The sequence below is a fragment of the Anguilla rostrata genome, chromosome 11 (genome assembly GCF_018555375.3).
Source record: "Anguilla rostrata isolate EN2019 chromosome 11, ASM1855537v3, whole genome shotgun sequence".
Classification (NCBI taxonomy): Eukaryota; Metazoa; Chordata; class Actinopteri; order Anguilliformes; family Anguillidae; genus Anguilla; species Anguilla rostrata.
The window spans coordinates 41,794,320-41,808,398 of NC_057943.1; the positions used below are offsets into that span (position 1 = coordinate 41,794,320).

A 14,079-nucleotide genomic window follows, 5' to 3' on the forward strand; every position below is an offset into this window, starting at 1 on the left:
CTGTATAAATGGATACAATGTAAAGTGCTAAGTAAAAGTTGTGTAAGTCGCTCTGGATAAGAGCGTCTGCTAAATGCCTGTAATGTAATGTAATGTAATGTAAACTTCTGTGTGTGGGCTGCATCCAATATAATGAAAATGATACATTTTTATTACAACACCACTGAATTTATTATTATTACTGTTTTTATTTTTATTATTATAACAGTGACTAACAGGAGCTATTGTTAGACATGGTTATTATTATTATTATTATTATTATTATTATTATTATTCATCCTAGCATTATTATTGCCATTTTATTTATTAAATCTACACCCATAACCACAAGATACGTCTGTCATTATAAACCATTGTGAACTTACATAAAGCAGTGGCATACTAGTTCTAATTTATTATTAGAGAATATAGACAAGAAAAGAGACCTTTAAAGGTTTAAATGAACACACCCCTTAAATGTTCCACTAAGAGACCAGGTAAGCCCCCCCTGCCCCCCTTCCAAAATAAACAGTGTTGCTGGAGTAACTTTAGGAGAGCGAGCTGCGCCTCTCTCACGCAGGGTGGTTTCTCATTGGTCAGAGGAGCCGAACCAACCGCCCAACCCCGGCGAATCACCGCCACGCCCCGAGAGGCCGAAGGTGAAATGCAAATGGGGGCCGGGGCGCAGCGGCCCGGGGCCCGCCAGGCCGCAGAAAGGCGCGTCCGCAATTAAGAGCCATCAGTCAGCCGGCGCTCCGAGCGCTCGTAACACTAAAAGTAAATGTCAAGAAGGAACCTTCGGGCCGCCGCGCTTATAAAAAGAATAAATTCTTCTCGGATCCGCAATACGAAAGTGACACCTTTATCGCCGCCGTTTCTCCTGGCTTATCTATAATTCAGAAATGTGCTAAGATGCCGCATTCTTTTTCGCGGCGGGCTTATTAAAGGACGTTTTTCAAAGCTGTCATAAAGGACGGGGACAGAGGGCTGATATTTGGGCGGGGGGGGGGGGGGGGTTTACGGCGACGCGGGGAGGTTAAAGGGCGCTGATATAACTCTCGGTCCGATTGCCCCGGCGCATCGCGCGCAGGGGTAAATCAAAAGGAATGACCCCAGATAAACTCACATATCTGACCCCCCACACACACATTGTGTGCCCTTTTTATGCTCCGGCTCCTAGCCGCGCGAGCATCTCTGAGTGCGGGCCACTTCATACATCTTTAAGCACCCTGCAGCTGCGACGTTTTATGGTGTGTGTGAGTGAGTGCGTAGATGTGTGAGTGTGAGTGCGTACATGTGTGTGTTTGTGTGCGTGCGTACGTGTGTGTGTGTATGCGTGCGTACGTGTGTGTGTGCGTGTGTGTGTGAGTGCGTGTGTATATGTGTGTGTGTGTGCGTGCGTGTGTGTATATGTGTGTGTGTGTTTACGTGTGTGTGCGTGCGTGTGTATGTTGTTCTGCTCATTTTAAGATAATACCATGATGTGATACAAAAAAGGCATTCGGTGTACAGTGATTTATAATAATGCAACACAGGCCTTTCATTTTACATAATATTTATTAATGTCAAAATATTATGAGGGATTAACACGGAAGTCCAAAATAGAACGGAAGACAAATACAAATCAGTCCATTTTTTATCACTTTGTGTTCCTTCAGTAGAAAAGCCTTTATTTTCTATTCGCCTCAGTGCGTTTGGCAACCTCTCCCCCCGAAAGGACAGCCACAGAAGACACGTCTGATAATTTACTGATAATACGACACGCCAGGTGTCACAACGTTCTGTGCCAACACAGCGCAGTATTAATATGCAACGCAATCTCTGCTCGAACTCGCCTCACAAAGTTGTTATGGAGAAGTGCGCTCGGTTAAATTGCTCGAGCGGTGGGCTGGTCTCGACGAACTCACAGCTATCGTGGAAATTTCCAGAAGCTGAAAAGGGTGTTGAGCTGTTTGGTGTCCTTTTTGAAAACGCCGCTAAGCGGGTAACTCCGTTAGATACCTCTGAATTTTTGAGGACATCGGTTCTCTCAGACAGCTCCCCGACACACTTTCAGGACATGGAGATTATGAACATGTACCGCAGCTCGTAATTTGCCATTTGCAAAAGCAAAATTGAATTCAGACGTACACCATGTGCCTCCTATTTTCAAAACATAGCCTTATTAAATAGAGAAGACTGAGCGTGCAGTAGAACATTCCAACATCTAATAAGGAACACTTTGTGGAATAATTACTAACAAAGCCCTCATTTAACCAGCACCGATGTCAGAAAAAGTCATATTTATATATCCCTCGTTCTTTTGTAAGCTACTCCCAAACTCTTAAGATAACATAACATAACATAATGACGAAAACAGGCCATTCAGCCCAACAATGCTTGCCATTTTCCCGACTAAATTAGTGCTCTGATTACCTACAGACTGGATAATATCTAACACCGTATCAAGCCAAGTCTTGAAAGAAAATGTATGCATCATTTTCTTGTTTTCAATACTCAAGGTGAAGGAGAGAGCTGAAAACAGATATGAGCTAAATAATTCAAATGCCTTATCTTCAAAATACGAGCTTGTAGATTCCACTGATTTGATACTAAATAAAAAAAGGTGTGCTCGTATATGGGTTACTGTGGCTTGTCTAAAAATTGAATGTTTTTTCTCAGTCCCCTAAAGATAAAGATGTTCAATAACAGCAAATCTCCCTGCTGGTCTGTCTGATGGATGCAGAATTAATAATCTAACCCAAATATAAATTAAGATGGGGAAGAGGCACAGCAGGCACACTATTACTTACAAATAAAAACACTACATTTCTAATCACAATAAGAAGATAGCTCATTAATATTCTCTAAAAAAACCAACGTAATCAAAACAACATGATGACTACCCAACATGATTTAACTTCACATATGAAAAGGGCACATTTTGGCAGTCCTTCTCTCTGTGTTCTTGCTGTACTACATTTTAGACCATGCACTGAAATATTTAAAAATTCATAAGTATTTTTTTTTAGAAGAATACAGTTCATCTCACACGTGTTCTCAAATGCACAGACATGTTGTTTATTTGTTCTCCGTTAGTCATAAGCTCATTTTACTTCATTTAAGTAATGCCGACCAGTGCACACTGATGGCTGATACCTCAGGGAGGCCCAATGGCTCAGTTGCCAACAAAGAACTTGCTGAAGATCATGTAAGATTTAACACATATTTATGAGCTAGCCTGGTTCACCACACAAATCCGCACTGAGGCAATGCACCTTATGTTACGCTGTACCTGGACATATAAGCGGTCCTCCATTACAGTAAACACTGAATGGCTGCCAGCATCCTATAAAACAGTGGCGCCGGACGGGTCTACATTATTTACCCTGCGGTGCGTCTCAGCGGTCCAATGAGACGCCGCGCTGGCCGGCCCGCGCTGCGCTAGCGGCGGCGCTATCGCTGCAGTCTGGCGCGATGTTCGCTCGCATTAATAATGAACGCGGCGCTAAAAACAGGAGCGAGGCTTACGCCACAGTGCTACGGCCGGGCTGAGTGTTACTCACACCGTTCTCCCCCTCTCCCCCTCTCCCGCCCGTCCCGTGCCTTAATGGTTTTCAGTTTATGGGCCTTTAGAACTTTCAGTCAGGGCCCCCGTCTTCCCTCCCTGCAGCGTTTTCATCCCGACTGAAACGAGGACGGCCCCGGACTCACCGTGACCCCAGCGGAACCTCCGCCTCCCCCCTCCTCTCCCTGCCGATGGCTTTTACATTGCATCACAGCATTTAGCAGATGCTCTTATCCAGAGCGACTTACATGACTTTTTTTTTTTTTTTTTTTTTTACATAGGATTTACATTGCGTCCATTTATACAGCTTGGACATACTGAAGCAATGCAGGTTGAGTACCTTGCTCAAGAGTACAACAGCAGCCTCTTACCTGGTAATCGAACCTGTGACCTTTCGGTTACAAGACCAGCTCCTTATAGACAGGTCAGCCTTGTGGCCCTATTCACTTCTGTTTACAGTCATAGTCACTGGTTTCTTGGGATTACTTCATAGCTGTTGAATATAAATGGGCCTTTGGTGCCTTTATTCTGAAATCACACTTTTGTCTTCCTGAGACTAACGCTGTTCTCCACTTTTATAAGTGTCTCTGGATAAGAACTTCTTCTAAGTGATCGTAATATCGGGTGGGTCACTTGAAATGTTGGCCTATTTGTTCATTAAGTGGGTCATGGACTTGGGAACTACTGCTCTATATGAGGCCCAAGTATGAGGCATATGTTGGCGACTATTTATGATGAAATACAACTCCCAGCACACCTGTGTATCAAATAATGTCCAAAGGCATGTAGGCAGATTTCATTGGCCTACAAATTGATAAATGGAACTTGACATTACGAACGAGACCAAAGCTGAGGACCAGCAGCAAATTGAGAACAAAGTTCATGGGAAGGTTGAGGTTTAGAACCGCGAAAAAGTTTATGAACAAGTTTCCCTCGTAGCTCGTTACAGTAGCCCGTGCAAATGTGGACACCAACCGCACAACCGAAAAGCGAGTCGCAGTAATACCACATCTCGGCTGAATGTGGGGCGGCTTAGGTTTATATTTAGAATGAAGTGAACTCTTAAGGGAAGCGAGTACATTGTGCAGCATTTGCCATCTGTAATTTTAGCTGAGGCGTTTCTTTAGTATACGCTGTTCGCTACTGCTTTAAATATCCAAGTGTGTGAGAGTCCCGAAGTGAGCAGAACAGAGCCGATCAATCACACACGTGTACCATAATGAAACAAAATGGCCGCACATGCCCATATCAGACCTGCAGCTAATTAAAATGAGCTGCGGCTAAAAGACATGTTTTCCAACATCGTGAGCAGGTAGAACACACCCCCAGTTCACAGTAAGACAGAAGTTGAGCGTGTGTGCGTTCGCGTTCGCTCGCAGGTGCGTTTGAGCCATACGCACAGCTGTAGGCAGCAGGTGCTAGCGGCAGACGCCCAGCAGCTTCTGCACTGCAGCGTGTGAAACGCGGGCTAACTGGCTGACCCCGGTCAGCACAGCCTGGCCCACGCAGTCACAGGTTCGAGCCCCGGACAGCTCGTTAGCCCAGTTAGTAACAGGGACACTGTAGCAGCTGGATACAAGCAGGGTGGGTGGGGGTGGGTGTAAGTCAGCAAGGTTACCTCAGGTCACTATTTATATATAACACACACACATATATTATATACACCCACACACATTATATAAAGTAGAGGCCAAACGTTTAAATACACCTAGGCAAAAGATATTCAAACTAGATATTCAAATGTAAGCTTTAATTCACTATATCGAAATTCCAGTGTGTTAAAAGTTTACATAAAACAAGTTGGCTGTCTCTTTAAACAGCCTGGAAGATTCCAGAAATTGATGTAGTGAATTTTTAGAAGCTTCTGATTGGCCAATTGTCATAATTATGAGTTAATTGGCAGTTAATTGGCACCAGTGGCTGTATCTAAGGGCCTACCTTTAGAGCCACTGCCTTTTTGCCCTTCATACCATGGGAAAATCCAAGCAACTCAGCCAAGACCTCCACAAGTCCGGTTGTTCCTTAGGAGCAATTTCCAAACAACTGAAGGTACCACAAGCATCTGTACAAACAATTGTATGCAAATATAAAAATCTTGGGACCATATAGACACTGCATCGTTCAGGAAGGAGGCACAAATTAACTCCCAGGGCTGAACGAACTTTGCACAGAAAGGTTTAACTGAACCCCAAGACAACAACAAAGGAACTGGTAAAGGAGTTGGAGGCATTAGGTACCAAAGTATCTACATCCACCATTAAGAGAATCCTACATCGCCATGGCCTGAAAGGCTGTCGTGCAAGAAAAAAGCCCCTACTCCAATACCGGCATAAAAAAGCCAGAATTAAGTTTGCAAAGGATTGCCCATAATGATCAACGCTATATATGGAGGAGAAAGGGTCAGACTTTTAATCCAAAGAACACCATCCCAACTGTGAAGCATGGGGGTGGCAGCATCATGTTGTGTGAGTGTTTTGCTGGAAAAGGGACTGGTGTACTTCAGAAAATAGATGGCATCATGAGGAAAAAGGATTATCTAGAAATACTGAAGCAACAAGACATCAGCTAGAAAGTTAAAACTTTGTCACAACTGAGCCTTCCAGCAGGACAATGATCCAAAGCATACCTCCACAGTAACAATATTGCTCAAAAACAACAAAGTGAAAGTATAGATGTGGCCACTGTGATAGAAACAAGCTTGCTTACTGTGTTTAATTATTTTTTATGCATTTATAACAAAACTATGTATGTAAGTGTGCAAAATGGAGAGGTACTGGGAAGGAACTACCTTTGAGGAGGAAGGAATGTGGATGAGCTAAGACAGATAGATAGATAACAATCTGGGTGTACCACCAAGTTTAAACTGCAATCATTTTTGGTATAAATGGAGACAAGAGGCTTGACACAGGGCTCTGAGAAGGTCACAAATATGTAAACATGACTTGAGGGCAACTTTGTAAATGGAGTTGGAATTCATAGTCAAAAGTACTTTGCTATAAGCATATCATCAGGTGGTATATGTACAACTGTAGTGGTCAAAAGATCAAAGGATTTTCCACTATTTTTTTAGACGCTGTTTAGTTGTTACGCGCTTTCTTGTCATATAGACTGTATTCAGCTGTGAATCATACCTGTGTTCAATGATGGTTGGAGAGAGGCAAGCAGGCAGACAAGCAGGCAGGCAAGGTGGTAGGCAGGCAGGCAGGCATGCAAAGGGGTAGGCAGGCAAGCAGGCAGGTACGCAGGCAGGCGTTACACAGTGTTTTAAATCAAAATTGTTTGAAGGCTTAAAAATTCCAACATAAAAAATGGCTTTCTATACTGTGAGTTTCCAAAAGTATAAAGCTTTCGAAATGGCAAATTAAACTGAGCTTACAGAAGCATAGAAGCGGTAAAAAACTATTGGTCACCCAGCGTCTTCCATTGTCTAAACTATGAGACTCGCTCGGGGCGCATGGAAGACCCCATCTTAACTGATCAGGTGACCTGTGGCAAATGTCAAAATAAAAGTCTCAAGCCAAAGGCCAATGAATCTAAAGCAAAAATTAAGAGTCTCTCAAGGAAAACAAGTTTAAACTCAAATCTGGCTCCTACAATGACCATTGCTTGTAAAATGTCATATCCTAATCAATAGTCTATGTATTTTTATTGAATACTGCATGTATTGTGTGATGTCAAATGAAGATAAGCTGTATGAAACAAGATGGTGTGCGAAGGGAGAATAAGAACACCCTCCCCCGCCTTGAGGCACCAGGAACCTAGGCGTTTCGTCAGGGTATCTGAGACGAAGCAAAAAGGTTCTCAGGAAAACAGAAAATTAGTACGAGAGGGGGAGTAAAAAAGTGTCATGCCATGCGAATTACCTCATCAAAAGATAGCTTCCAGAAAGATATAAGAGGCAGAACTTGTGAACAGAAGTTTGAGCCTTCTTGAACTCTGAAATGAGTGCTTGAGTGCACACACATATGCACGCATACACACACACATGCGCACACATCCGTGTGCACATGCAAACACACACACAGACACACACACACACACAAACACACACGCACACACACCCGCACATACACACACGCACACATGCACGCACACACACACACACACCAGCACAAACATGTATGTACACACACAGACACACACACGCACACACACAGACACACACACTCACATGCGCACACACACACATGCACACACACGCACACACATATGCAGGCAGACACACACACACACACTCACGTGCGCGCACACACACACACACACACACACATGCACACACACACACACACTCACACATATGCACGCACCCACACACACACACACACACGCATGCACGCTCACACACAGACACACACACTCACGTGCGCACACACACACACACATGCACACACACACGCACACACATATGCAGGCAGACACACACACACCCACACACACACACACATACACCCGCACGCACACACACACACACAAACACACACGCACACACCCCGCACACATGCACGCACACACACACACACCAGCACAAACATGTATGTACACACACAGACACACACACACACTCACACATACACAAACACACATGCACACACACACACACACACACACACACATGCACACACACACACACGCACACACATATGCAGGCAGACACACACACACACACACACACCCACACACACGCGCTCAGCCCTGTTCAGGGACAAACCCGTTCGCCCCTCTCTTCATGAGCTCTGCAGGAGCCGAGAGGACTGTGCCGTTTTCCTGGCGTGATTATATCCAGCTCGCCCCGCCGGCTGTTTTTTTATATTTATTTTATTTCATTACCCAAGGCTTCGTAACTAGTTCAGCTTCCAGGGAGACTGTTGTTTCACACATTTTGATTAAATGCCCAAAATAGCTCCAGGGCTCTTTGACTCAAAGCCTCTCCTCCTCCCCTCTCTTTCTGCAGGTTCTGCTAAAGCAGGCCTCCCTCTCAGCTCTGTTCAAATGTAATTAATATTTACAAATGCCTGCGCCCCAAACCGTCAGGCCCTGCATCATTCATGAAGGCCCGACAGGGCGGTGGCGGGCGGTGGGGGGGTGACACCGGAGTGTGAATAAGATCCTGTCCTGTTTCCCGAAATGGAGCCAATTAGGCAAAATTGACATTCTCTGACGCAGTCGTTCGCGACCGTGCAGTCACACCCCCGAATGCTCCCCCTCTCTCCCTCCTTCAGAAGCGCGGGTCTCCGCTCCTTTCAGCCGACGTAGCTACGCTTGCAAACCCAACCGCCCGTCGCGTCCTCCGCCATCCAACAACGCGCACTGTTCTTTTTCTCTTCTCTCTTCTCTCCCCCCCCCCCGTTCTCCTGTCGCTCTTTTCCTCCCCCTCGGTGCCGAGCGCCGGCTGTAATCTTCCCCGCGATTCCCGCGGCTCTCCGGCGCGTGCCTGCGGAGCGCTGAGACTCCGCCCCGGAGGCGTCGGCGCGCCGGTGCGAGGAGCGAATGGAATTACGCGGTATGAATATGCAGCGGCAGCCGCGCGCTCTGCGCGAACGGGAGCCGAGGCTGATCTGAATTTCAGGTACGGCTGTAGCTCATTTCACCGGCTCTCACTCTCTCTCTCCAATTTAAACCGCTTTATTAGCATGGCGTATTTCACAATGCGTGCCGCCAACGCGTTGATTGTTAATAGCAGGGCTGCCAAACCCTGTTCCTGGAGATCTACCACCCTGTAGGTTTTCACTCCAACCTTAACAAAGCAGTCCTCGTTCAGCAGCTTGAGATCTCGCTGAGCTGCCAATTAGCAGAATCAGGTGTGCCAAAGAGTTGAACTGAAAACCTACAGGATGGTAGAGCTCCAGGAACTGGGTTGGGCAGGCTTGCTTTAATAGCAATCAAACATAACATACACTATAACAGTACTTACCCGTACAAATAGAAACAGCAACAGTAGTAACTGACATTATAAAAAATGACATTATAAAAAGGCATTATAATTAAAATAAATACACATAGTAACGGGAGGGGCTGGGGTCTCTGCTGTCTCGGCCTGTGGCAGAGTTTCATTTAGAAGCAAACAGGCAGGATTTAGCATCTCTGTAAGGCCTGTCTATGTCATAATGGTCATCAAAGTCTCTCAGTCACTGTCTCTGCCCTCTAGGTTATTCCAGAACAAATGGCCACCCCTAACAATGACAAGCTAGCAGCTGTCTTTTTTTGGATTTCTCTCTTACAAAAATGGAAATGCCCAAGATAAATTGTAAATATGGGGTCATTTTTAGTGTATTTAAAAAAATTTAAAAAACTTATGTACTGCAATATCATACAGCAGAAGTACATTTGTACATTGGAGTCACAAGTCTGTTTGGACATTACCAGATGAGAATTTGCCTGTTAGATAAAAAGGTGTTCAGATATTTTTGTTGAGCTCTCTGCCCCACTGTAACAGGATTCGATGTAAAGCCGCCTCTGTGGAAGAGTGGAAGAGAGAGAAAAAATAACCTTACTTGGTTTCTTTAGGTCAGATCCGCCCCGAGGGGAGAATATTAGACATGATATATTTTACTGAAGCAAATTATGCAATTTGGGCTCTTCACACTAAACTTTACACACATCCGAGATATCTGAACTGAATAATGATTCAGTGATCCCCAGGTTACAGACATTACGACCAATCATATCCTGATTTGAGGAGGTATCCAATAAAGCACGAGCACCCATTACAGATCATACATAATGGCAGGCTGGCAGGCGGGGGGTGATCATACACATGCATAATGACACCGGGAGAACCATAAACGACACAGACCTTCAGCAAACACGATCGATCAAGCCCTCTTCCCTGTAACAGTAACCTTGAACATGATCTAAATGCGCTGTCACAGCACATTACCCGACGTCTATCCACAGCCAGCTTTGTTTCCCTGCTCTCACGTTGAGAAACGGAGATCTATTCGCAACACATGATCTGGATCACGGGATTGGCCAACGCTACCGTCCTACAGAGACCATGTACCCCTGCAATTCAGACCTCTCATTCCACACCACTCAATACTGGACTTAATACCCCCCCCCCCCCTCGCCCCCCACGCCTGACAATTTATGCATTTATAAATATTTTTTCAAAGCAAAATAAATTCTACATGAAAGGTAATTGTGCAATAAAGCGTTTGTTATACAGCAATAAAATCCAAATGGATGATAATTAAATGTATGGCATTGCAGTTAAGCATTTTTAAATGTCACACAGCATGACACTTTGTTATGAAAAGGAGTATTGGTAAATAAAAGCTCTGAAACCAAGTTTCTTTTTGTTTTTTTTTGGGAACATCCAATTGACGCTTTATAACTTCAAGCATTAGTTACACCATTCCTTTTCCATTCGGCCTACCAGAAAAGATAAATATTGATGTCTGTGCTATAATGAAGGGCCGATTCATAAGTCACAGTCAATATTTCCACGGTAATAGGCACATCGCTCTATCCCCTTGCATTGTGTGTCACCAGAGTTTCCTGGCCTTACTGTGACCTGCTGTACCACAGTATCTGCCAGTCATTTTCATGCGTATCCACTCAGAGAGATCCATTTACCATGGCGGTGACAGTAATCAGGCTCTTACAGCACACGGCAGCACTGATGGTGTTAAATTAACTCTGACAGAGTACATTCGCATCTCTTGTGGACTCACATCAGAAATTTTAAGGATGAATTAATACTGAATTCGACTGTATAACAATTAAGGCACTACCTTTATGAATTAGCGTACAGTACTGCACAGATACTGCGACAAGTAGAGAGGCAACATTATACAGCATTTAATTAATTTAGCATTTTATCCGGAGCTACATATGGTACAGGAAACATAGGTGCGTTCGTCTTGCTAGCAGGCCAGAGAGTTAAGACTCTGCCTCACTAAAGCGCTCATGCAGGCTAACTATGCTAACAATGAACCAAACGGGTCCCACTTTAAATAAAGATTTCAGTCTCAATGGGGCTCTCTCATGGATCAATGAAAATTAATACAGACTAAATTCATAGCAGGTCATATCAAACAAAACCACAAAAACACCATTACCTTAGTTAGTATTAAAAAGATGGTAACGCTGCGGAGGCAGGGCTGGGGTTGGGGTGGGGGATGTTAGGGGAACCAAGATGCAGTCTGAAGAAGTAACTTTGAACATACATCTACTCTAATTATAATTTTGGGACATTTCAGATTGACTGAAGGTAGGAAGATAAGATCAATATGATCAATGCCATAATTTTATGTAGTGCAAGAGATAGGATAGACCATTGCTTCTGCATACATGTCTATAAATCCATCTGTGTGTCTATGAAGTCCTACACAGCCAGATCTACAAGCCTCAGATTCACAGTACAGTACACATGGAGCCTATAAGTGGCACAATTGTGATGATTTCAACTGGAATTTGTTACAATTATACTGTCGCCAGAAGGAAGGCCTGCCTAATGATTACCCCCTGTGTTTTATTTAATCTGTGGTGATTCAAAGCACAGTCATTACATACTTTTCGTTTGTAAAAGCAAATTACCGCACAATCGGCTGAAGTCAGTCTGTGCCGCGAGATCAGCATCAGGGTGGACATTATGCAGGGGGAGCAGCTTGCAGTATCTCCAGACCTCATATGAATGAAAGGTAATCTTGCCTCTAGGTCACAAAACTGATAATAGAAAAGACCCAAGACATCACAATAAAATAAGAACAGTACCAAAGCGGGCATCAACTTAGCAGAAGAAGGCAGACCGTCTTCATCGAACAAGCGGGTCAGAAACAGGCGGAGCCAGAAGCGCTGGTGTTACCGCGGGCGACGGGTGAAGCAAACCGCCAGACGGCACAGCCGTCAGTCACTGAGCGCGGAGCGGAGATTAACGCTGGCAGTATGAACGCACGCTAACACGGGCGGGTCTTCCGCCGATGTGCGGGGGGGGGGGGCGCTGCGTGTGGAGCGGGTGACGGGCGCTGGGTAGAGCGGGTGACGGGGGAGGCGCTGCGTGTGGAGCGGGTGACGGGGCGCTGCGTGTGGAGCGGGTGACGGGGGGGGCGCTGCGTGTGGAGCGGGTGACGGGGCGCTGCGTGTGGAGCGGTGACGGGGGGGGCGCTGCGTGTGGAGCGGGTGACGGGCGCTGCGTGTGGAGCGGTGACGGGGGGGGCCGGGGGGAGCGGTGACGGGGGCGCGGTGGAGCGGGTGACGGGGGGCGCTGCGTGTGGAGCGGGTGACCCCCGTGGGGGGGTGGCGCTGCGTGTGGAGCGGGTGACGGGGCGCTGCGTGTGGAGCGGGTGACGGGGGGGGCGCTGCGTGTGGAGCGGGTGACGGGGCGCTGCGTGTGGAGCGGGTGACGGGGGGGGGCGCTGCGTGTGAGCGGGTGACGGGGGGGGGGCGCTGCGTGTGGAGCGGGTGACGGGCGGGGGGGGAGCGCTGCGTGTGGAGCGGGTGACGGGGGGGGGGCGCTGCGTGTGGAGCGGGTGACGGGGCGCTGCGTGTGGAGCGGGTGACGGGGGGGGGCTAATTGCAGGCTCTTTGTTTTATGTCAGGTCTGGCTGCGCTTTCTTGCGGTGGAAAGGCGATAGCCTCCAGACGAGCTCCCGCGCGCAGCAAAGTCAAAGGGTTCGGCTTTTAGTGCAGCGCCGCACATATTTCTTGAAATCCGAAACTTTGGCGGAAAAAGGGGAGCCATGCAGGAGGAGGCGGCTGGAGGTCCCGGCGCTGGAGGTCAAAGAGGAGAAATGGTTATGAAGGCCCCCTTCCTTCACCCCAGCACACCTGCCATTCACCCCAGCGTACCTCCCCTTAACACCCCAGTGTACCTCCCATTCACACCAGAACATGCTCCCCTTTTGCCCAAGTGCACCTCCCATTCACCCAACACACCTCCCATTCACCCCAGCGTACCTCTCATTCCCCCAGTGCACCGTCCATTCACCCCAGCACACCTCCCATTCACCCCAGTGCACCTCCCATTCACCCCAGCACACCTGCCATTCACCCCAGCGTACCTCCCCTTAACACCCCAGTTACCTCCCATTCACACCAGAACATGCTCCCCTTTGCCCAAGTGCACCTCCCATTCACCCAACACACCCCCATTCACCCCAGCGTACCTCTCATTCCCCCAGTGCACCGTCCATTCACCCAGCATACCTCCCATTCACCCCAGTGCACCTCCCATTCACCCCAGCACACCTCCCATTCACCCCAGTGCACCTCCCATTCACCCCAGCACACCTGCCATTCACCCCAGCGTACCTCCCCTTAACACCCCAGTGTACCTCCCATTCACACCAGAACATGCTCCCCTTTTGCCCAAGTGCACCTCCCATTCACCCAACACACCTCCCATTCACCCCAGCGTACCTCTCATTCCCCCAGTGCACCGTCCATTCACCCCAGCATACCTACCATTCACCCCAGTGCACCTCCCATTCACCCCAGCACATCTACCATTCACCCCAACACACACTCCCCATTCACCCCAGCGCACCTCCCATTCACCCCAACGCACCTCCTATTCACCCCAGCACACCTCCCATTCACCCCAGCACACCTCC

At 47.0% G+C, this 14,079-nt stretch overlaps 1 long non-coding RNA gene across 1 annotated transcript in view; it reads right to left on the minus strand.

Annotated features, from left to right (window-relative positions):
- The window catches only part of LOC135234984 (uncharacterized), an 81,765-nt gene extending 74,739 nt beyond the window's left edge, over nucleotides 1-7,026 (minus strand). The window contains exon 1 of the long non-coding RNA XR_010324262.1: nucleotides 6,658-7,026. This is a non-coding gene — a long non-coding RNA (uncharacterized LOC135234984). The remainder of the gene's footprint in view (nucleotides 1-6,657) is intronic.
- Between the last annotated feature and the right edge of the window lie 7,053 nt (nucleotides 7,027-14,079).